The sequence below is a fragment of the Anolis sagrei genome, chromosome 4, assembly GCF_037176765.1.
Source record: "Anolis sagrei isolate rAnoSag1 chromosome 4, rAnoSag1.mat, whole genome shotgun sequence".
In the NCBI taxonomy this organism is placed as follows: Eukaryota; Metazoa; Chordata; class Lepidosauria; order Squamata; family Dactyloidae; genus Anolis; species Anolis sagrei.
The window spans coordinates 175,644,237-175,668,419 of record NC_090024.1 but is presented as its reverse complement, the minus strand read 5'-3'; the positions used below and the strand labels follow the sequence as shown (position 1 = coordinate 175,668,419).

Genomic DNA, 24,183 nt, shown 5'->3' with positions numbered 1-24,183 from the left:
ATGAGTTCAGTAAAGAGCACTGAAAGACATCAGGAGACTACAAGATATCAATTCAAGTGGAAAGATTAAAACAAGTAGAGGCTGGCAAAGAAATGATTCAGGGAATAGGGAAGCATAAGAGCAGATTTCTCACATCTAAATGGTACTTACTGCCCTAAAGGAGACAAATTGTTTCGTTCAAGCGTAAATGTACACCACTACAAGTCTAATGCCAGAAATAATGGAAGAAACCTTAAATGAAAAGAAGTATCACTATCAAATTCAGCAACCTCCCAGTTATACAGAATGGGGACGTTGTGCTCTTGAAGAGGTATGGAATTCACATTTCTTTGAATAATTCCAGTTATCTCATTACACATGTACTGTGAGGCCAACAAGCATCATTAAGAGAAGGTGACTTTTTGCCTGAAATCTCAATGGCTTAGTAAACTAGACTCTAGTTTTATTCCATGGAAGTAGGCTGATGCCCCCAATTATTCAGAAATCAAAATATATAGAAAAATGTGATTAAATGGATTATTAATAATTTGCACAATTTAAAATGGAATTTAATTATATTTTAATCAGGGCTTCCTTCGGGGAAGAACTGTTCCATTCTGATGGCACTGGTAAATACGATAGGCCTCATTCACCTTTTATGCTGGGCCATCGATAGAATTCAAGTGAGCTGATATGCAGGAGCCTGTTGATTCAAAGTGACAATTTTAGAAGAAGTATACACAGTTGTGTCATTCAGTTGAATTGAATATGTCTTCCAAATAAGTCTTGGAAAATATTTCCAAATGTTACATATTTTTCTCCTATGTTTTTTTATATAGAAAAAAGTTCCACCAGTTTCCTCTAGCTGCCTCAAATATTAACTTAACTAAATCACAGTGGCTCTTGATATCCACTGGGGTTTGGTTCCACAACCACCTGTGGATACAAAAATCTGTCTATGCTCCCATTAGATATGATGGTATAGTAAAATAGTCCCCCTTCTATAAAATGGCAAAATCAAATGTTGCCTTTTTGAAGTTTGTTAAAATATATTTTAAAGCCATGAATGGATTTAATCTGTCAGTATGGGGTAAGGGGACTGCATACTGTTAAAATGTAATGTTGGTGTACAGGAAAAGAGATTTAAAGATGGGCTTAAAGCCAACGTTAAAAACTGTGGCATAGACACCAAGAACTGGGAAGTCCTGGCCCTTGAGTACTCTAACTGGAGGTCAGCTGTGACCAGCAGTGCTGCAGAATTCGAAGACGCATGAATGGAGGGCAAAAGGGGGGAAAGTGCCAAGAGGAAGGCACATCAAGCCAACCCTAACCAGGACAGCCTTCCACCTGGAAACCAAAGTCTTCACAGAGGGAGAACATGCGGATCAAGAATAGGGCTCCATAGTCACCTATGGACCCACTACCAAGACACTACACCTGGTGGGCTATCATCCTCCAAGGAAATGGCCATACAGTTGCTAATAATGTTTTAAATGGATTTTAACCTAATGTTGTATTCATTGTATAATTGCCTTGTTATATTTTGTTTTTGTATGTGCAGCATTGAATTGTTGCCAATTGGAAGCCTCCCTGAGTCCCCCGTCGGTGGTTGAGAAGGACGGGGTATAAATGTTGGAAATAAATAAATAATCCTCGGGCTACGAGATATCGCCTAAGTAAGTAAAGGACGTGAGGATGGGGTAGGAGGACAGTGCTACCATTAAAACAACATGAACCATCAAGAAACAAAACATCTTCATGGACCATTTAGAAACAAAACATCTGGCAACCCAATGCAAATTGAAGTTCTATTTGTCATAGAGTTACATTAAAAATGTTAAAAGCTTTGCTTTGGTACCCGCTACATGCAAATGTTCTCATGGCCTGGAGTTTTTATTAGATAAAGATTACAATGTCACAGTCTTATTGCTGTGTCTGTAACATCATTTCCAATATTACAATAGAGATCACTCCAGAGCCATAAACAAAGAATTAGGTCTGGATGTGAGGAATAACCAGCAGGAGCTAATAAAATCTGTGTTAAACTGCTACTTATTTCAAAGAAAGTATAAACAGGATAAAACAATAAGGGCCGCATGTGGTGCAACTCACATTATAAAAAGAATCTATATAGGATATGGATTACTACTTCAGTGTGGAAGAGCTGCTTCTTAGATGTCAGCCTCGGTGTTATATTAAGTAATACTAAATAACAGGAAAAGCATTCAGACATAAAAAGTATAGATTAAGGAAAGCAATTATTAACATTTAGAGCCAGCCACTTGTTGGGAAGGTGGGGTATGCTATTCAATGAATTTCTAATTACAAACAAAGTGCATCTCCCTGAAGCAGTAATAGGATATTGATCAACCCTTGTTTATTTATGGCAGTATTATTGGTAATAGAAACAGGGCGGTTTACACAAGTTTGAAGCCAAAGGCACAAATCAAATTATCTAATGCCATTAGAGGGCACTCTCTGCCAGCCAGGGCAAGGCAATCCTTTTCAAGTGTTGCAAATTAGTGTTAATTCATGCAAACAACTTTGTAAAGGTCCATCAACACTGATATTGCCAGATCTATTGCTAGATATTTGAATTAGCTTTGAGTTCTATTGATGTGACCTTTTATGTCCCTCTCTTCTTCCCCAGAACGATTCTCTGTGAATATCAAACCGATGAAACTAGCTCATGTTACAATATATATCTGTCCAGGGAGTTTTTCCAGTCTATGATTTCTTGTGCAAATTTTTACCCATTTGTATCACACGTGTAGCAAGAACACTCAATGCATTCAGTGAATGATTATACAAGGAAAAGAAGAAGGAAACACATTGAGTACAAGACAAAGTAGTAGAAAAACTCTCTGGAAAATCTCTCACAATCAGGGTCCGTATGAATGATACCACTCACATCTGATACATTTTACAAAAAGAGACAATTCATAAAGCCCAAGTTGGAGTTGGGTCCATTATGTCACCATACTTTCACATAATGAAAGAAAGGTAAAGAAGTAGAAAGTAGGCCTAAGGCCAATGGAATCCCTGATACTGTCTTTCAGAGGAATAACACCACACTTTAAAGGAGGGTTCTAAATATGAAACTAGGCAACAACAATATCAATAACAGCAGCAGCAGCAGCAGCAACAGGGGACAATCTGGTACTGGCTGAAAAACGGCAAAACTTGCTCTGGAAGTTAGTGGTTCAGATTCACTTGGAACAGAATATTTCTCTGACTTCCAACACTAATGAAAGAAATTAAACTGGACCACAGTAATAAGGATGAGGACTCTGGGATGCAGTATACTGGGTGCTGGATTGTTGTTGCTGTGCAACTTCAAGTCATTTCTGACATATGGAAACTCTAAGGCAAGCCTGTCACAGGGTATGCCTGACAACATTTGTTCAGGGGTAGTTTGCTTTTACCTTTCTCTGAGACTGAGAGAGTGACCTGTCTAAGGTCGGCCAGTGGACTTCTGTGGCTGAGGAATGATCTTAACCCTGCTATCCAGAGTTGCAGTCCAATGCTCAAAGTACACCACCATACTGTCTCTATTGATGCTAGGCAAGACAATAGGACATGCTGTGATCTGGTGCAAGCATCAATGTGGGAGGGGGGGGGGAGCTTTTTAAACTTAACAAAATCCATACTCCATAAGCAATGACAACTCCAAACCTTATAAACTGTCAGTTAAGATAGTACTGAAGGATTTTAATGCATTATTTTATGTTTTGAAGTTGGCTCAATACTCCTTGCAATGTCAATATCAAAATGTCCTCTGGCACAAAGAGCAATAAAAGACAGGCAATACAATTTCAACTCCAATAGCAACAGAAAAGTAACTTCTTATGAAAACCAGATCCTCCTAAACACCATCCAAACTCACAGCATTCCAGACAGAATTAAGGCCTCTAATTCTAATATCATCACTATTTTATTCCTGTGTTACTTTTAACTACTTTGCCTCGTGAAGAAGCCATGGAAGCTTTAAAAGCTTACATAATTTTTATGCTTTGGAGTTGGTCCAGTAAAGGATTCACTGCTTGTGCATTTTGTTATGGTTTGCTTCATGGCCAGCATGGCTACCTCTGAATATCTTTTTAAATCTGCTTGCCTTCTACTTCAGTAAACAGGATGGAAACATTTTGCACTTGGTCCCAACTAGTGACACAGTTAGTGACAGAAACTTGGAACAGTACAGGATGTGTAGTGAACATTCTCCTCAGTTGTGGTGCTTGTGTCCTTCCAATTCCATGCCTTTCAGAACTTCCACCCATATGGCACTCGGCTGGTGTGCCTAAGATGTTATATGTGGGTGTATTTTAAGCTGTTGAGGTCCACCTGGCAGTACATAGAATTCCTACAGCATCTCAGGTAGCAGCATACCTGAAATACACAATTACTCTCTCTTGATCTCTTGTTTTCTGAGTACCAGAAAAACTGCCAAAACAGATAAATTAAATGCAGGATTTTGGCACAAGTAGGACTGGCACTGTTCTCTTTACCACTGGTCTGTTTTTCTTCTCACTCTTTCCCTTAAATGGCTTCATTGTTGAGACAAAGGCTATCAAAAGCTTGGGTTCTGTCTATGGCTCCATCTACACAGCCAGGCATGTAGCTGGGGGGGGGGGGGCTTGAGGGGCTTCAGCCCCCCTCCCGAAAATGGTGGTTCATGAAAAGGCCTTACTGGTGCATTATTTAAGCTGTTATGTTTATTCATATCATGATCTGATCACCATACTCAATATATCCCATATGCATGGGGGTATTGGGGTAATGATACAAAAGGTTTGCTAAGGTAGACCCTCTTTCACTCAGACTCAGCCCCCCCCCCGAAACTCAGCCCCCCCAAACCCCCCCCATGAAAAAACTCACACCCCCCCCCCCCGAATTGAAATCCTGGCTACGGGCCTGTACACAGCCATCTAAAATCCAGATTATCTGCTTTGAACTGGCTACACTGCCATATAATCCAGTTCAAAGCAGATAATCTGGATTTTATATAGCAGTGTAGAAGGGTCCTATGTTTCCAGTTGCTACTAAAAGGGTTTTATACACTCCAGAAGTCTATTAAGTGCATTCTGAATTTGCTTCAGGTGAATCCCAACTGCATTGGTATGTGACAGATTACAACTTGACCTATCACGATATCACCATTTAACTTTCCGTAAATCATATGCATATGTCAAACAGAAGTCTGCATTCTATTTAAATTATTCAAAACAAAATAAACAGACAGGGAAATAACCGATCCCAGCAGATACTGTTTAATGAAAAAGGAGGAAGCAAACATTTGTGTCTTGACAGAAAGGGGCCAGCTAGTTCAATCTTTCCAAGCATCTCTTCAGTAATTTGCTGTAAAAGGTAACAATGTATCCAGTTAATCAGGATGCCTCAAAGGGAACATTGTTACATACTGTTCCTACTTTTTAATTTTGAGGGATTAATCTATTGAGCAATCTTTCCTTGTACCATTTTGTCATGACATTTATTCGCTCGGTATGAAGTTTCTAAGCTGCTGTATGCAACATGATGTGACCACAATAACACAAAGAAAATTTAATGCCTTTGATTTTTAAAAAGCCCCAGCACAATCAGAAGGCAATTCGTCTTTCACACATGTGAATGAAGCCTCTGATTTTTTTATTTCCTGGTGACCCCTGGATTTTGGGAGCCCAGGGAGAACAGGACAGAAAAATCCAGTTCCATGAACAGAAGCCTTCTTGTTGTTTGTAGAATTCTTCAAGTCCTTATAGGCAAATCTATACTGCATTCCCTGCTTTGGATACTAGTGACTGCTGTTGGGATCTCAAGACAGCATTTTGTTCTACACCCTGGTTTCAAACCACAGTACTAATAGTAAAGAACCTACCAGAGGTTGCATCCTATACCCCTTTGCCACCATGAGCCCAAATAAATATCATAGTTAAGAAAGCCTAATTTCAAACCAAAATGGTGCAAAATTTAGAGATAATGTGGGATTGCAACAAAACATACTTTTGAGAGGTTTCTCTTTTTTCTCCTCAGACTCTTTAGTTTCACTGCTACTCTACTGAGCCAATAGTAATGCATCATCTACATGTGTTGTATTATTAGCTCTAGGAGTTACACACATTAGGCAATGTGTCACAAAAATTAAATACGCAGATTTGAAAAATGTGAATTTAATATGATATGTGGGAATGAATGGAAGGATGGAAGGATGTATGGATGGAGTTAATAAGACCAAGGTCAGCAATGACTAACTTCCTGCTTGCTGGACTGTAATTAAAAGTTGCTAATAAGAACTGAAAAGTAAACTCTGATAAGAACTGGGACAGTGATAACAGAAATGTTTACAATGTTAAGAAGGAAGTCAACGTGAGATCAACACCAATCAAGAAGAATCAACATCTGACCAGGAAACAGAAACGGATCCAGGATGGAAGACGTCTATCAATAATTTACAACTTTGGAACTACATCAGAAGAATATTTCTATTAAAGACTCAATCTAATAATGCTCAAAGTGTGGCAGACCTGAGGAGTCTGTCCCACTCGCTATGCTCTGCTTCATGGAAAGTAGAGAGGTGGTGTATTCAGAGAGTGTCAGTTATGCTATGGGAAAGCATGATTCTGTACACTTTGGGGCATCTTTCTCAAGGGAAGAGGAAGAACTGCTCTTTTGGAGTCTTAGATTTTGTGTAGAGAGTCAGGTTGTGCTGTATGGAAAGCAGAGATCTGATCCTTGGCACTGTGCTTAGGGAAAGGAGTTTTGAAGTTATGTAAGTTTTGGAACTGTGTGTTGGCAAGCTGCAGGAAAGCAGGGTCTGGCCTAACAGGTGCTTCTCCAAGGAGGGAGAAAAGGATATGGTATGCATAGTGATGGATGTATGCACATGTGGTGTGAATGTCGAGTAAAAATGTAATCCCCCTTTGTCTGTTTGTTAGTCCAATGTAACTGTAGTTTGTTGTACATCCAATATAGTTGCATAGAATTTGTATGCCTGTATGTCCAATGTCATTCTTTGTCTAAATGTTTTTTCTGTAATCTGATATACCCTCTCACTCTGGAAATTGCAATAAAAAGAACCTATACCTTAAAGTTATTGAAAAGTCATTCATGACAAATGTTCTTATTTGTTACTATGTCAGGGTTATAGGGCTTTCAGGAACTGGGATAGTTGCATGATGAAGGTTCCTGACCTCCGACCAGAAGCATCTCAAATATAAACTTGTGTGGTAACCATGTTCATTTGAATTCAACTATATAATCTACTTTAGAGTTTTCCTGTTTAAAAATGTGGTTACTGATGAGTACATGAGATGGTTACAGTGGGGTAGAGGAGGTTAGACACTGTTGTCTTCCTGTGCTTTTGTACTGTCACTTCCATCATTTTCTTATACATTCAGATAAATCAGTTGAGAAGGCTAAATTGGAATAGGAATATAATGCCTTTTGAATGGTGTTGTTAGGAGCTCTCTGACCAGAAGCATCTCAAATATAAACTTGTGGTTGTAAAAATATAATGGTGCTAAAGGCAAACATTAATAATAAAGATATCACATGTGGCTAGATTCACTGTCATTTACTTCTACCTTCCATCTTGCATACTCAGAACAGCTGCATGAAAATGCAGAAAACATTTGAACACAGTTCACACATTACTGGATCAAAAATTTGATTTCAAGAAAGCCATTTCTATTTTAGTTGATTCATTTTTGTTTCCCAGTCACAAAAGGTAAGTCACTCAGGGCTCTTCCATGCTGCCCCTTTATCCCAGGATCTGATCCCAGATTATCTGTTTATCCTGGTTATCTGTCAGTGGGGACTTGTATATTCCAGTTTAAAGCAGACAGCCTGGGATCAGAGCCTGGGATAAAGGGCAGTGTGGAAGGGTCCTTACCTATAACTGGCCATTTTAGAAGCAGTAGTAGATTGTGGCTTCCAGGTCAGTGATGTGGATTTCAGGATTAATTTGAAAGAATTATCCAAGATGCCTTTTTGGATAGGGTCCATCACATTAGAGAAATCCTTTAAATATAGACTAAAACACAAAATGGATTCAGGATCCCACTGACATGGAAATCAACAGTTAACATGGCCTATAAGCTGCCTCCTTAAGGAAACCCTCTGCAAAAACCTATTCATGTGAAACAATTGAAGATTTTTCAGCCATGAATTCCCACTAGAAAATGAGAGAAATGTGCACCTTCCCAGACTATTAAGAAAAGTGCTGTTCTTTATAAATTTTATTGACAATCACCTTGTAAAAGAAGAATCGTCTTCAATTATTATGGCTCATTCCTTTGACTGAATAAGACCTCAGAGGAAACAAAAAGCATAAAACATTTACCTTGAACAGATGTTTATGTTTTCCAACCAGTCCTTTATGTGGCTACATCAGACTGAATTTAATCATGAGTCCAGCATTATACATGAAATGGTTCCAAACTGTAATCTCTTTTACTGATGGTTTCTAAATATTTATAACTCTGGAAATGTGTTAAATACCCACTGAATTCCTTCCTTTCTTCTTTCCTCCCTCCCTTGTTTCTCTGAAATCCCCAGAACCAAAATTTACAATTGTACTCAGGAAATATCTTTGTTTGTCTAAGGATAACACATTTTGTAGTTAGCAAAATAGCTCCAGTGTGTGAAGAGTAGCTGACAAAGAAACATCAGTCCATCATTTCAAACCAATTTCACAGTTGCAGGAAAAGTGAACAAAGTTTCCATACGTGAATGAACAGAGAAAATGTATCCTTATTCTGTTCATGAATTCGATTGTGCCAGATAGCTTCATTTGGGATTTCATTAGGGGGGAAGAGTCAATAGACAGGTACACAGGAACACAAATGGAAACTCTAATTTCAAGGTAAAAATAAAGATCAGATTTTGGGGGTGGGGTATCCTCATCATGTTTAAATTCCTCTTCAAGATACTAAAGAAACTGATTTTCTTATGAAATGTAACTACAACATACTATTTTAGGCTTTGCATTTCTGTGTGATCACAAATGCATTATTTTCACAAATTGAAGAGAACATCAAAAATCAGTAGACTGTGTTTTGGAAATTACTGAAAAACATCTGATTCTTCTATGGACAGTGTCATAGTAATACCATATCAAATTATAACTGTAAAGAATGAGAAACTTTCAGAGGCACATAGAAGATTTAATGAAGGCATTATAGGAGGGCTGAATATTTTTCATAGTGTTTCAGGGTGAACCTTAGATATGCAGATTTTTTTTTGTCGTGTCAGGAGCGACTTGGGAAACTGCAAGTCGCTTCTGGTGTGAGAGAATTGGCCGTCTGCAAGGACGTTGCCCAGGGGATGCCCGGATGATTTGATGTTTTTATCATCCTTGTGGAAGGCTTCTCTCATGTCCCCGCATGAAGAGCTGGAGTTGATAGAGGGAGCTCATCCGCCTCTCCCCGGATTCGAACCTGCGACCTGTCGGTCTTCAGTCCTGCCAGCACAGGGGTTTAACCCACTGTACCACCGGGGGCTCCAGATATGCAGATGATGCCACTTTGATGGCTGAAAGCGAGGAGAAACTGAAGAGCCTTATAACCAAGGTGGATAAGGTATAAAAGCTGGGTTGCAGTTAAACATCTTTTAAAAACCAAGATTATGGCAACCAGACCAATTAAGAACTGTCAAATAGAGAGAAAACATGGAGGCAGAGACAGACTTTGTATTTCTAGGCACGAAGATTACTGCAGATGCAGACTGCAGCCAGGAAATCAGAAGATGTTTACTTCTTGGAAGGAGAATAATGACCAATCTTGAAATAATAGTCAAGAGTAGAGACATCACACTGGCAACAAAGGTATGCATAGTTAAAGCAATGGTATTCCCCATAGTAACCTATGGATGTGACAGCTGGACCATAAGGATGGCTGAGCGAAGGAAGATAGATGCTTTTGAACTGTGGTGTTGGAGGAAAATTCTGAGATTGCCTTGGACAGCAAGAAGATCAAACCAGTCCATACTCCAGGAAATAATGTCCAACTGCTCACTGGAGGAAAGGGGATATTAGAGACAAAGATGAAGTACTTTGGTCACATAATGAGAAGACAGGAAAGCTTGGAGAAAATAATGATGCTGGGGAAATGGAAAGAAAAAAGAAGAGGGACCGACCAAGGGCAAGATGGATGGATGTTATCCTTGAAGTGACTGGCTTGAAGGAGCTGGGGGTGGCGACGTGTGATAGGGAGCTCTGGTGTGGGCTGGTCCATGAGGTCACAAAGATTCAGAAGCAATTATACCAATAAACAACAACAAAGAGTAAATCAATTCTGCATCATTCCTAGAAGCCAGGATGATTAATCCAAGACTATCATACTTCAACCATATCATGAGAAAAGAAGACTCTTTATAAAATACAATAATGTTTAGTAATTGGGAAGCAGTAGAAAAAGAGGAAGACTGCAGTAGAGGTGGAGGTCAACCAAGAAAGCCATGATCCAGAGCTTTCCAAAATTAGGCCTGGATCAGTATACTTTTCTGAGGCTCAAATGGACACTCACCATAAATTAATGACAATATTCATTGTGACTACTACAGTTCATTTCATCATTTGCTATACTGACCTATAAAAGAAAGACAAGTTGGCTCTCCCACATGTCAAAACTTTCTGAAAATCAAATTGCCTACAGGTAGCCTATGGTTCAGACAAGAAAGCAAGAATTCTGAACACCACATTACATCACAGATCACAGACATCCAGAAGACTATTCTTAACATAGTTCTCCTCAGGGACCCACCACCAAACATAAGAAAAAGAAGAGTAGCACAGTATGACTTGAGGGAAGAGTAATGCAAAGTAAATGTTTGTCCCTCAAATAAGGATGAAGGAGGATGAAAACCATCACTCCCACAAAAGAAAATATCAACTCCAGAAGAAAATGTTTAATAAGGACATGGTCCAATCTCCCTCCTGCCACTATAGACTAAAACCAAATCTCCCTACCCCCTACTGTTACTAATTATCTTTTCAAATTGCTGGAGATGCAAATGACTGATATCTTCCAGAATCTCTACTATGACCACTAACTCCTTGAATCAAACTTGTGTTTTCAACAGCCTTTCATATACATGTCCAAATGCTCTTCATTTTTATGGACTTAAGCTTAATCTTTAATGTTGCTTGAGCTATTTTTGAGGGGAGGAGAAAGGTTTCCTTCTTTAATGAAGTCGTCCACCAGGCTCTGAGCAAATGCTGCCTGAACAGATAAGAACAACAGCTCCTGTCTGATGTTGTGTCCTTTGGATACCAAGATGTAGTTATGGATTTGTCCGGGCAACTTTGAAGCTCTATATGAGGAAATCGTATGTGACAGGTTTCTTCTGCATCCTTCATAGGTCTTATTTGGCTGAAGAAGATGCTATTGAATTCTTGTAAAACATCAGACATGTGAACCTCCTGAGCTATAAAGAAAATGTCATTCATTTCTCTCCTGACCCTCCCTAAGCAAAACAACAACAAAAAACCTATTACTTGCAGGGAAACCAAGCAAGCAAACACAAAAAGTACAGCTGAGAATGTATAATGAAAAAGATAGGCCCCTGAATGAAAACAATCCAAACAAAATGTATGTAATACTTTAAAAACATTTTTCTTTCATCACACAGTTTTGTTGTTGCTGTTGTTCATTCGTTTCCAACTCATTGTGACCTCATGTGAGCCCACGCCAGTTTAAGCTAATACAATTGAAGAATTTCATCTACATTGAGCTCTAGTAAGTCGTATCACTATACTTTTGAAATCACCTTGGATATCTATCATGTAGATGGTAGTGTAACTCTTTTGGAAAGTATGTTCTTAAACTCCTGAATAACACAGGTTGAATGAGTTTCTGATAAATTATCAAAAATAAAACTGATATGGATTCACCAAGAAAATGTATGACATGAAAAAATAAAGTGTCATTAATCAATCCTAATTACCTTAAAATGTTAAAATGTAATAAAAAGGCACCCCCATAAACCTAAAGCGCTGTCTCTATTGGTCTTTCTGACTCTAAAGTAGGATGTTGTAAGAGCAAATCAGGAATGGCTTAGGATCTTCTGGAAGTAGCTTTGTATGTGCTTACACTGGACCACTTCTACACTGTCCTATAACCCAGGATCTGATGTCAGATTATATGCTTTGAACTGGATTATATAAATCTCCACTGCCAGATAATCTGGGATAAGAAGATAATCTGGGATCGGATCTTGGGATATAGGGCAGTGGAGAAGGGGCCTAGGGGCCTTCTACACAGGCCCTACCCCCATGATGGGTCACGGGTTTACCTGAGGCATTCAAACCTGGATTAATCTGGAGAAAACTGGGATATCCAGTCCTGCAGGTCTGCAGTTCTGGGTGTCAATCCCCACAGCTATCCTAGTTCATTGGACTCCTGGAGCCCAAAGGAGCAGGAAGGTATCCACCCCCTCTCCCCAGGCCACCATTCTACCCCTCAAAAACATACCGGGGGGTTCCCCCCACCTCCTGACATTTTTGCACATCAGGGGTACTCTCTGGAGGGGGATGTGCTGCCAGCAGGACCATTGGGTAAGTTTTTGAGGGGAAATTGGCATGCTAGAGGGGGGGATTTGGTTGACCCAGGATGACATCTAGCCACCCCCCCCCCCCAATAGCTTGGGTTGAGGGTAGAGCAAAAACCCGGGAGGAATTGCGTTAAAATAACCCAGTGCCTACTGGGTTTTAGGGCAGTGTAGAAGGGCCCTTAGTTGTGCCAGCTCAGAAATTATTTAACTATTTAATGTTTTTTGCTACATATAGAAATATGGTCAATAATGCCCCCTCTCCTTTTCCTGCCTGAGTGCTTGACTGGACTTTGCGGATTACAAAGAATCTTCCATTTGGGTTGTTGTAGGTTTTTTCGGGCTATATGGCCATGTTCTAGAGGCATTCTCTCCTGACGTTTCACCTGCATCTATGGCAAGCATCCTCAGAGGTTAAGAGGTCACCTCATAACCTCTGAGGATGCTTGCTATAGATGCAGGCAAAACGTCAGGAGAGAATGCCTCTAGAACATGGCCATATAGCCCAAAAAAACCTACAACAACCCAGTGATTCCAGCCATGAAAGCCTTCGACAATACGATCTTCCATTTCACATATCTGTATGTACACATACAACCACTTAGAATTGTATTGCTAAATATGTTATTGGCATTCAGGGAAAGATAATGGTATTTTAATGCCCACTCCCAGATGCTGGAACTCCCTGATGGTTGGTTCCTTCTTACTTGTCCTTCTTTCAGCTGGCAGTTCTTTGGCATAAGAATTAGTCTGCTGTTAAAAGGAGTTTAACTGTATAGTTGCTGGCATGATCTTTTATTGATATGATTTTATAATTGTTGGATTTTATGTTATGTTTAAATTAAAACTTTATTTTTATTGTTTTGCTAGCAGCCTTGAGTGCCTTTCAAAGCAAAAATGCGAGACATTAATTTAATAAATAGCCACTGTTGATTTTTCTAGTTACAAATTATTTAGTAATTTGGCACTAACGGTTATAGAAAGAAAGCTTTTGTGCTCTTCAGAAGGTAAAAGAAATTAATAAAACAAAGGCTGGGAAATAGCTAATAATAAACTTGGGGTGCTATCCAGTCTAATAAGCTTGCACAAGAATTTTTTTTAAGACTGTGGTGTTCTTGGGTCACCCATAGTTCCTTGCAACATTAAAAACCCTCCTTTAGGCTAATTGCTTTCTGTAGCTAGATTCCCAGAAATTCCCTGTAATCTAAAGCACATGCTGTGCAGTAGGCTTGTTTGATCCAAAAAAAAGTGGTTCATTTTGGATGTAGGGGATGCTGGCGATTCAGATCAGAAATGATTTCCAAAATTTTCCGGAAAAAGAGGCAGAAATATCCAAATTTTCTGAAATTTCCGAATTGCTTCGTTAATGCGTAGTAGGAAAGAAACAGCACTGGCACTGGGGAAACTTCAGGGGATTGTCCCTCCCTAATTTTTACACCAATCATGATGAAACTTGCTACAGTGGTAGAACACATGGATCACTGTTAGCTCACCAAATTTCATTACTTTTGTCTTATCCATGGATTTTTGGCAAATTTTCAAAAGTTTCATAAAAAGTTTTTATAGACTGACCCAGCTTAAATACAAGTTCTGAATGGAAATTTTCTATAGGCAACCATGGCTCAGGGAGAGTGTGCTGGCCTCATAAACAAAAACCCATGGGTTCGATCCCTCTCCCCTGCCAAGGAATTTTTTTTCATTTTTAAAGTATTTTTAAATAATAAAAGAAATATGTTTGTGGTTTGAATTTTCAAAGTGTTTTTCCTGTTTCTTTGTGGGGTCTTTACTTTGAAGGTAGTTGTTCTATTCCGGAAACTTTGTGTGGCACAAACTGTGTTAATTTGGGGGAGAACAGAAATCACATGCAGAGAAGATCCCATCAAGGGACATCTAGACTGACCCCCTTCTTTGGGATCAAGAACATGGTCTCTCACTAAAGGGAAGGGAATGGGATCTCAGGAGCACAAGACAATGAGACAACAGAAGACATGTGAAGCTTTTGAGGCAATTTTATATACATGAGAGATGTCATTTCCCAAAGTACCTTAGCAAGCCAGATTCTCCGGTGCAGCAATCCTAGGGGACTCTAAAGGGATGGATGAAAGAAGGAATGTCTTCAAGTTTGGGGAGAATCGAGGCTAGACTTACCCCACTACAGGAAAAAGAAGAACTGGCTTCCCACTGAAATATAAATTCTGACTTGGTTTTACTACAGGGCTAGCGTGACTCAGAGAGAGCGCGCCAGCCTCATAAGTATAAGTCCGTGGGTTCAATCCCTGCCAGGGGAAAATGGCAAAAAGAAAAAAAAATCATGGCAAATAGCGTGAGGCAGGGCATGGAGACCCAAGACACACGTTTTGCTGAAAAGGAAGGTGTGGAGAGTCATGGAGGCTCCCCTTTTGTGGTGGACACACGTGCTATCTTTATTGCAGGAAAAGGGTTTATTGCAGGGAAAGGCTTTGCTGCCTTCTCTTTAGACACCTTTGTAGATTCAGTTTATTTTATATTTAGACAAAGACTGCTGCTCGACCATTTTGGTTAATGAGCAGCAAGGCAGTGTGGAATTATTCTGTAATGTTCAGATGTCTCCCACGTTATTTTGATTTTTGGAACCATTAAGCAACTTTGGTAAATCCTAAACAAACAGTTTTAAAATCTCAGTTTCCCTTCCCTGGCGAGTGGTGATGAAAAGAGGGATGAGGTGGGTGTGGCTAAGTACAGCCATTCTTGAAGGCCACGCCCCCAATGGTAGAGATTGCAAAAGGTCTGCTGTTAAACTGCAGGACCTTTTGCAATCTCTACCATTGGGGGCGTGGCCTTCAAGAATGGCTGTGCTTAGCCATGCCCACCTCATCCCTCTTTACTGTTTGTTTAGACTTTACCAAAGTTGTTTAATGGTTCTGAAAATCAAAATAACCATGGGAGACATCCAAACATTACAGAATAATTCTGAACAATAGCTAAGTGGTTCAAAATGCGGTTTTGCCCCTCCCTGCATGGTTCGAAATTGGTTCAAAAGTCCAAATTTGGCAGGCTTTTCCGACTTTAAGGTTTTTCCAAACTGAACCTAAACAAGCCTACTGTGCAGTTGCCAAGCCTCCAATGAGAAAGAGCAAAGTACTCATCTCAGGTAGGTGACTTTGGGTTTCATGAAAGACTAGCAAAAGCTCAAGCACTTAGCAATTATTCTAATAAGTTGGCAGAGCATGTTCGTGGAACAACAAAAGGAGATGCAGTATTGCATTCTCTGGCAGTTTGTTGTTTTCCTTTCAAAAATAAAATAATGCATTTGGAGAACTGTACATCTCTCTCATCTTCCTGCAAACTGGAAGTTCGAGTATTCTCGCCTTAGTTTCTTTATGCAATATTAGCAGAGCGATCTTTGCGGCTCTGAGTCCTCATGGGGAGAAAGGGCGGGTTAAAAATAAAGTTTTATTCAATGTTATTGTCGAAGGCTTTCATGGCTGGAATCACTCGGTTGCTGTGTGTTTTCTGGGCTGTATGGCCATATTCCAAAATTATTTTCTCCTGGCTTTTTTTACCTGCATCTATGGCAGGCAACCTCAGAACATACCTGCCATAGATGCAGGCAAAACATCAGGAGAGAATGCTTCTGGAACATGGCCATATAGTCCAGAAAACACACAACAACCCAAAGTTTTATTCTATTATTATTTGATGAATATGTCTGATGAAACTGCTTTGATACTGGATAAGAAATAGGCATGCTGGAGTTTACATCCTTGCAGAAAAGGAGAGAGAAAAGGCTTAACTGAATTCCTTACAATTTACATAGTACTTCATTTTGGATGAGAGCTACGGTAATGATTGGCACAGTGTTCCTCTAGGATGGCTAAAAGCAATGGAATGTTGTTAACCCCAGTGTAATCTCTGCAGCATAAATGTTCACATATGTATGAAGACCCGGCACATTTATAATTAATATTCAGGGAGAAGTGTTCTGTGGACTCACCTATTTACTTGAATATTTTTTTTTTTTTTGCCTATCAGGATAAATGAGATAGTGATATAATTAAATAAATAAATCATAAGCACACGTCCAGAACAGTTTATAGTGTTCCCTTCAATGGCAACACACTAAAATAGCAAATTGATGACAGGATTATAGTTCTCCTAGACAATTAATTGCACTCATCTTGCCTTCATCTTGAACCCTCTGAGACATCATATCAGAATGTGTTATATTCCCGGATCTACAAGTGGAGTTGAAAAATTAAATGTGGATTTAGCTAGAGAAGAAGTCGGAGAGCTTAAGTTGCAATAGCTTTAGACAGCATGTCAATAATATTGACTATAGATGAAAGGCATTTAATCGCCTCTCCATCCCTTTGCTATCTTTTGGATTTTCTGTTTTCCTTTGTGTTCCTCCCTTCGCCCAAGTTGATAAAGGATTAAAATAGGGAGGCAAACATAGGAAAGAAATTTCATACAGCAGTAGACAGAGAGGGCAGCTTTATGCCACCTTCCATTACTTTGAAACATATGACTCCAATAAATCTAGCACAGAGCAAGGGCAGCAGCAAGCTTGTGTTAGTATTGGTCTTGGCCTATTTATGTGCTCTGGGAGAAAGAAGAATAATACTTGTGTTCCACTTGAGAATCATAAAACATATTGGTAGCAGGAAATGAACCCTGGGCTTATGGGGAATCAGCAGAGTTAGAAGAATTAGTTGGATACTTGACAAAGAATGTGGCCTCTTTTAGGTTTTTGCCTATCACAACATTCATTGCACTAAATATTATTTTAAGGTTTGCTCACTACACTAATGGCATTCAGGAGACGAAAGAGAAGAAAAGCTCCAGCATAAGTTCAACCCTGTTTCATTTAATATTGTTGTTACCATGTTGTCCTTTTTTAAACATTAGCATTATAATTTCCAGAAACAACAGCAATTTACAAGCAATAATGCCTGTCGGCTGCATTGATTTTACTTTTCAAAAATAAAGAGGAATACACATAAATTATCAACATTAGACATATAATAAGATATGATCAGATATCCAATAAAGGATGAGTATATTTGGTTTAGTGTGGGTCAGTTCATGTAAACAGATTTCTTTACTTGTGAGAACCCACAACCACTTCTGTGGCTGTAGAAGGGTAGTTCTCTTTAAAAGGGGGGATTTCCTCAGTCTTTTTTTCTGAGGAATCCATGATATTGTGTATATATATTTTTAATTTTAAAAAGTAATACAGAATTGCCACTGTTAATAAACTCTTTAAAGTCATGGAAGTCACTGCCATGTCCAAATCACTCCCATCCTCTCTCTTTCTCTCTCTATTTATATTACAGTTCTTTCAAAGTTTTCAAAACAACTCAAACACATTGCCAGACCAAAGGAAAGGTGCTAGTTATAGACTTAAGGGGTGCATCTCCACTCTAGAATTAATGCAATTTGGTGCCACTTTAATTGCTCTGGCTCAGTGCTATGGACTCATGATAGTTGTAGTTTGGTGAGGCCTCTGCACTTTGTGGTAAAAATGCTAAGGTCCTTGTAAAACCGAAACTCTCCTCCCTCCTTCCCCTCAATGGCAGTGTCTCCCTCGTGCGAGTCCTTTCCTCATCATGCCAGGCAGGAATCACTCTCATGGTTCTATAGCTTTGAACCATGACAATTAAGTTGGTTTCAAACTGCATTAATTGTACAGTGGAGATGCACCAAAGATCTAGTCTACCTTTGCAATGGTACGGCTCACAGGATAATCCCAAAAGTATGTCACATTCCAGAAATCAAAGTCTTGGTTCAGTCTAATTAAGGATAGCATATTGATAGGTGATGACACTGAACTATACAGAAATTCAAACAGAAAGAGTATACACCACAAATAAAATAAAATCTTATTTTTGAATTTGGGGTTAGAACATGCAGAGGTCTAGAAAATACATACAATTTTTAAAAACCCACAGACAGGGCCATATTTCTCAGCATGTTTGATATTCCTGACTTTCAAAGCAACTACATCTATGTATCAGAAGGGTTTCATTTCTGCTTCCATAAAAAGATATATGATCACCCAAGTTAATTGTTATCTTGAACTATTTTGTGTTCATACAATTGCACATCTGATAGTGACAGAATCTATTCATTCAGAAAAAACTGCTATGCTCCCAGTCTAGAGAGGTCATCTCTCTCAAAAGGAGACAACTAGCAGAGCATACCAGAGCATGCCAGCTCTTGGAACAATGACATGTGCAAAGAATTCCTAGAAGGCTTTGATGTTCTGTGAGCAAATGTGGAATAATGAATGCATCCTTTACTCATTGATATGTTTCCTTCTATGAAGGCTGACAATGGTGGATAGATTCACTGCAAATAAATAAACATCTTTTTGTTGCTACATCTTTGCATGAGGAAGAAATTGTGTAGAACTCTTTGTGTTTATAAATGAACAGGTTTCATGTTTGTGTTTGAATAAGACAATTGTCTGTGACGATGACATTACAGATTCTTGCTATATTACACACAGCACTCTAAACTCTCAACTCGTAGTTGTTTTAGATAGCTACACTTCTGAGACAAAATTGATAACCATTTTCAGAAAAATTACAGCTGACAGCCGTATTCTGTATATGCTCACTGGGAAGGAATACCAGCCACAATAAATGGGATGTATGTTCAGTATTTACTCTAACCATACACACATTTATATTGGGAAGAGAGATGGTAGTGCCATAGGAACAATAAATCTGATATATATCATGAATGCCCTCCAAATTATGGATGGGGAATATGTGCCTTTCCAGAACTGACTGGACTCTTTATTCCCAAAAAGGTCAATGGAAGTTATCATCCAGACCATCTGGAGAGCCACATATTTGCCACCACTTGCATCATGACAGCAAGGACACCAATCCTTTCCAGCCTTTACTTTGAACTGGGCTATCCAATTTATTTGGATAGTAAGGTTCAACGCCCTAGGCAGAAGAGCCAGTGAGGATTCACTGTGCCACAAATAAACTTTTCAGCAATCAATATGACTTGGAAGTGAGGAGACAGACTCTTCACTGTTTTGCATTTCTGACAGTTGCTCTCTGTCCTTTCATTTTTTATACCTCCCTTATACATATTGTTTAATACTTGAAGGAAGAAGAAGTAGACAGCTTAATGCATTGAGATGGTAATAACAAACACATAGTGTGGGCACCTTATATTTAAATATCCAGAAATACATAGGTAAAGGTAAAGGTTTTCCCTGACATTAAATCTAATCGTGTCAGATTCTGAGGGATGATGCTCATCTCCACTTCTAAGCTGAAGAGCCAGCATTGTCCATAAACACCTCCAAGGTCATGTGGTCAGCATGATCGCATGGAGTGCTGTTACCTTCCCACAGAAATGGTACCTATTGATCTACTCACACTTGCATGTTGTCAAACTGCTAGGTTGGCAGAAGCTGGACCTAACAGCAGGAGCTCACCCCACTCTCCAGATTCGGACCACTGACCTTTTGGTCAAGTTCAGCAGCTCAGTGGTTTAACCCGCTGTGCCACCAGGGAACACATATGAAAATGCAAAATAACACTGGGCTTTCTTTCTCAGAAAGAGGTACAAACCTGGCATATAATATCCAGAAATTGCATGTTTCCTACAGGAAACACTCGTTTAAACATTTGTTATCTGAAGGAGCCATTAACCATCCTTAACCAAAAGTGCCTATAATAGATAAGGGATACAGTCACAAATATATTTCTAAGAATAGGGCCTAAATACCCCAAAGTCATCAGAGCCCATATAATTTTGGAAACTAAACAGAGTCAGCCATGGTTAGTGCTTGGATGGGAGGCAAACAATGGACCAGGTGCTGTTGGCTATATTTAAGAAGAAGGAATTGCAAAATCACCTTTGAGTATTCCTTGCCTAAGAAAACCCTGTGGAATCCATGAGGTTTCCATATGTCAAGATGCAACTTGTACACATAAACATACATAATTTGAAGACAAATGTTTTCAAATATGCTCAGTTGAAAGCTGATCCAAAACTCTCATCCTCTCTCTGTTCAAATAAAGAACATATAGTGTTAAACAAATGCCTATGATATAATTATGAATAGCTATATATGCAATTTTAAAAGAAAAGCAATCCTCTTTAAAACGGCATTGCATTCATGTAGGCATTTCTGGAAAATATATACACTGTGTAATAATAATATTTTATGATTACATTCCAAAGCCCTTCACAACTCCAAAACGTAAATTTAGTAAACATAAAGGGAATATAATGTAGACAGCTTCTCTTGGGAGAGAGGAATAAATGGACAATGGTTTTAAAAAAGGGAAGACTTTTGCTGCTAGTTTTAACGTTTATGGATCAATCTATCCATTATATTGTAATGTGAAGATATTGTAACATTTCTTGTAAAGAAAAAAAATGTTCCCCAATTACATTTGCACAAACAGAAACATATTCTAGACTAGGATTCTGTAACTGTGAAGAAGTAATAGTATTCATGAAATCTGATATATCTTTAAAAAAACAAATTCATGCATAGGTCCCCTGGTAAATCAACCACTGTGGTGCCACATGGTGATGTACAGCTAAAGCAGCGGCCTCAAATGGCTTACAGAATGTGCTAGGCTTAGTATTCACTCCTGGAGTGTTTTATATATATATATTTTAAAAAGGAACATCTTGTTTATTAAACAAGATCAAGGTCATATAACCTTTACACAGTGCTGTTCATAATATATCCCTGGTACATGCGTGCCGTTAAAAATCATATATATCCCTTGATGCAAAAGGCTATGTGTGTACTGTTTGATAATAAAGAGCGGTGAAATTATATTGTGAAAAACAGGGTATTTCTGTAGAAGAAGCCTATTTCAGCCAGCTCTCTGACACAAAAGACATTTCAGAACAGTTTTATTGTGTCGGAGTGGAAAGGCGCGCGTATGGGGGGGGGGGATCTAATAATAGGCTGCCTTTACGCAGAGATTCAGCAGGTAAAAGCTCTGATTGAATTTCATCTTGATTTCATTAAATATTCATAAAGGCCAATTAGAAGGGCACCTAAGTGGGCCACAAGGCCTCTTTCCATCATTCTGTCAAAGGCAGTCCATCAGACAGCAACTATTTGCATTAGGACCCAGCAGTCAATATCTTCATTTAATCTTTATGTACTGTCCCTCTAAATCACTGCTTCTCTCCTCCGGTGTGGTTTTATAGCCAGATGAAGGCAAGAGGAAGGAGGGGGCACCTAATAATTCTGAAAGCAAGATGCTTACTCCGTAGAAAGCAAAATGCAAATGAGAAATAACATCCTCAATCAAAGTTGGAATGAAAATCTTTTCTTTAATGAGAAATGACATTGATGGTGCGCTGATTACCATGAAGAAAAACTGTTTAAAATTCATAATCAATCAAGCAAGTTTATTTTAACCTTTCATGACTAAACTGCTGGGTTACTGTTTCATTTATTGATGGTGCTTATCTCGCCTTCCAACCACTAATTTCAAAATTATAACTCTGATAGAATACTCTGTGTTGGATGATGATACACAATGCAGGCGTACACACAACCCAAAAGGAACTTATTAACTGTATACAGCAACTGTTAAATTGCTCTAAGGAAATATATAAAAATATTCAACAGCTCCTGCATACACGATAAATTCTATAAATATTATCTATCTGCATACACACAGTACAGCACTTTTTGGGTTTGAAATAGCAAACAGGGTTTTTTGAGAAGTCAAACTGATGAACTGAATTTAAACACCCAGTCAGCCTTTAGTGACAAGTCAGCCATTATCATTGCCATTGTCTTGCCACTTTCTAACAATAGACATGAATGGAAGAGATCTATGGAAAATGTATTGTCGAAGGCTTTCATGGCTGGAATTACTGGTTTGTTGTGTATTTTCTGGGCTGTCTGATCATGTTCCAGAAGCATTCTCTCCTGACATTTCACCTGCATCTATGGCAGGTATCCTCAGAGGTTGTGAGGTCTAGGCAAGTGGGGTTTATATATCTGTGGAATGTCCAGGGTGGGAGAAAGAACTGTTATCTGATGGAGGTAGGTATGAATGTAGCAACTGGCCACCTTTGAGAGAAGCCCGACCTTGAAAACTGCTAGGCCATTAAATGCTAATTAATGTGGCCAATTACTACACTCACACCTACCTCAAACAGACAAGAGTTCTTTCTCACACCCTGGACATTCTACAGATATATAAACCCCATTTTCCTAGTCTCAAACAGACCTCACAACCTCTGAGGATGCCTGCCATAGATGCAGGTGAAACATCAGGAGAGAATGTGCTATCTATGCACATGCTCCTTTGTTACTGGTTTCCTTGTTCTGGTTTGCCATACCACCTTAATTCAATTTCTGAACCTATTTACCTGGACTGCTCTCACGCCACTTTAAAAAACAACAACAGGCAGTTCTGGACAGCCTCACAAACCTTTGCCTGCCCACCTCTGTGACATCACATAGGACTCTTCCCCTGGCTTCAGGTTTGGTGACAGAATCTCAGAAAATAAGTAGCTGAATATCACCGTATTTTGTTGCCCAAGCTCTTGTGCCCTTTACAGCGGAAGACATATGAGAAATAACCATGAGAAGCTTTTTTTGCTAGAGAGTTAAGGTGCAAATAACAGTTTTGTCTGACAGAAAGCTTTAAAGACACAGTAGAAAATAAGATTGCAAAGGCTGTGCCATTGCTCTGCAATATTATTGCAGCTTAATCACATTGTTCTTCCTCATAATCATGAGTAAAATGTGTGCCTTGTTTCTTCAAGTGGCACCATGGGAAATTTAATCAATTCAGACTTGTAAAGAAGGTTCAGTAACAAGGTTCCATCATCGCCTGGGATGCTGCTCAAATTTGCTGCTGTTTGGAAATCTTGAGCGAGTGGCTTTTGTAAAAAGGGAATGTGAATGCAAAGTTTTCCCTCTTATACATATTTATTCTTTTTTTCCAACAAAAGATATTTTCAGATTATATCCTACAATGGGATACAGGAAACATATGTGTCGTTCATTCATTTCTCTTTACTCTTGCAAATCATCTATTCTCCAGTGTGCAGATGCCCCTGGTGGCCACTAGAGGCCACTGTGGCACCTAACAAGGGGCATATAAGGGGTCTGTCCCTCTGGCATCCCAACTCCTTTCAATAAGAACAATGGAAAATCATTGAATTAAAAAAAAAACCTAGAGGAAGCAGGCAGTAGTTCTACAGTGTCATCTAGATTATAAAAGAGCCCAGAATAGCTGGTTATTTGGAAAGTGAGGGCTGTAAATCGAATTTGTGTTGCTTTTCTCCCTAGGTTACTAGATGCCAGGGATTGATCCACATGGTTCTGGTGTGAGCCTTTGGGAGGGCATTGCATTTGGGGAAATGATGTCAGCACTCTCATCTGCTACCAGACCCTAAAGCATATTAGGCCCATCTGTTGTCTATTGCCATTGTTTGCTACCTAGGCTGCATCTACACTACTGAATTAATGCAGTGTGACACTACTTTATCTGCTATGGCACAATGCTATGGCATTCTGGGAGTTGTAATTTAGTGAGGTGCCAGCACTCTGGCAGAGAAAGCTAAACATTTTGTAAATGCAGTTTGACCACCCCCCCCCCCCCCCCCAGATTCCATAGCATTGAGTGATATCAGTTAGTGGTGTCAGTCAAACTATGTATT

General features: G+C 39.2%; 1 protein-coding gene across 2 annotated transcripts in view; it reads right to left on the bottom strand.

Moving 5' to 3' along the window:
• Positions 1-24,183, bottom strand: part of BEND5 (BEN domain containing 5) — a 995,828-nt gene that overhangs the window by 519,322 nt on the left and 452,323 nt on the right. The gene's annotated exons all lie outside the window — the stretch shown is intronic.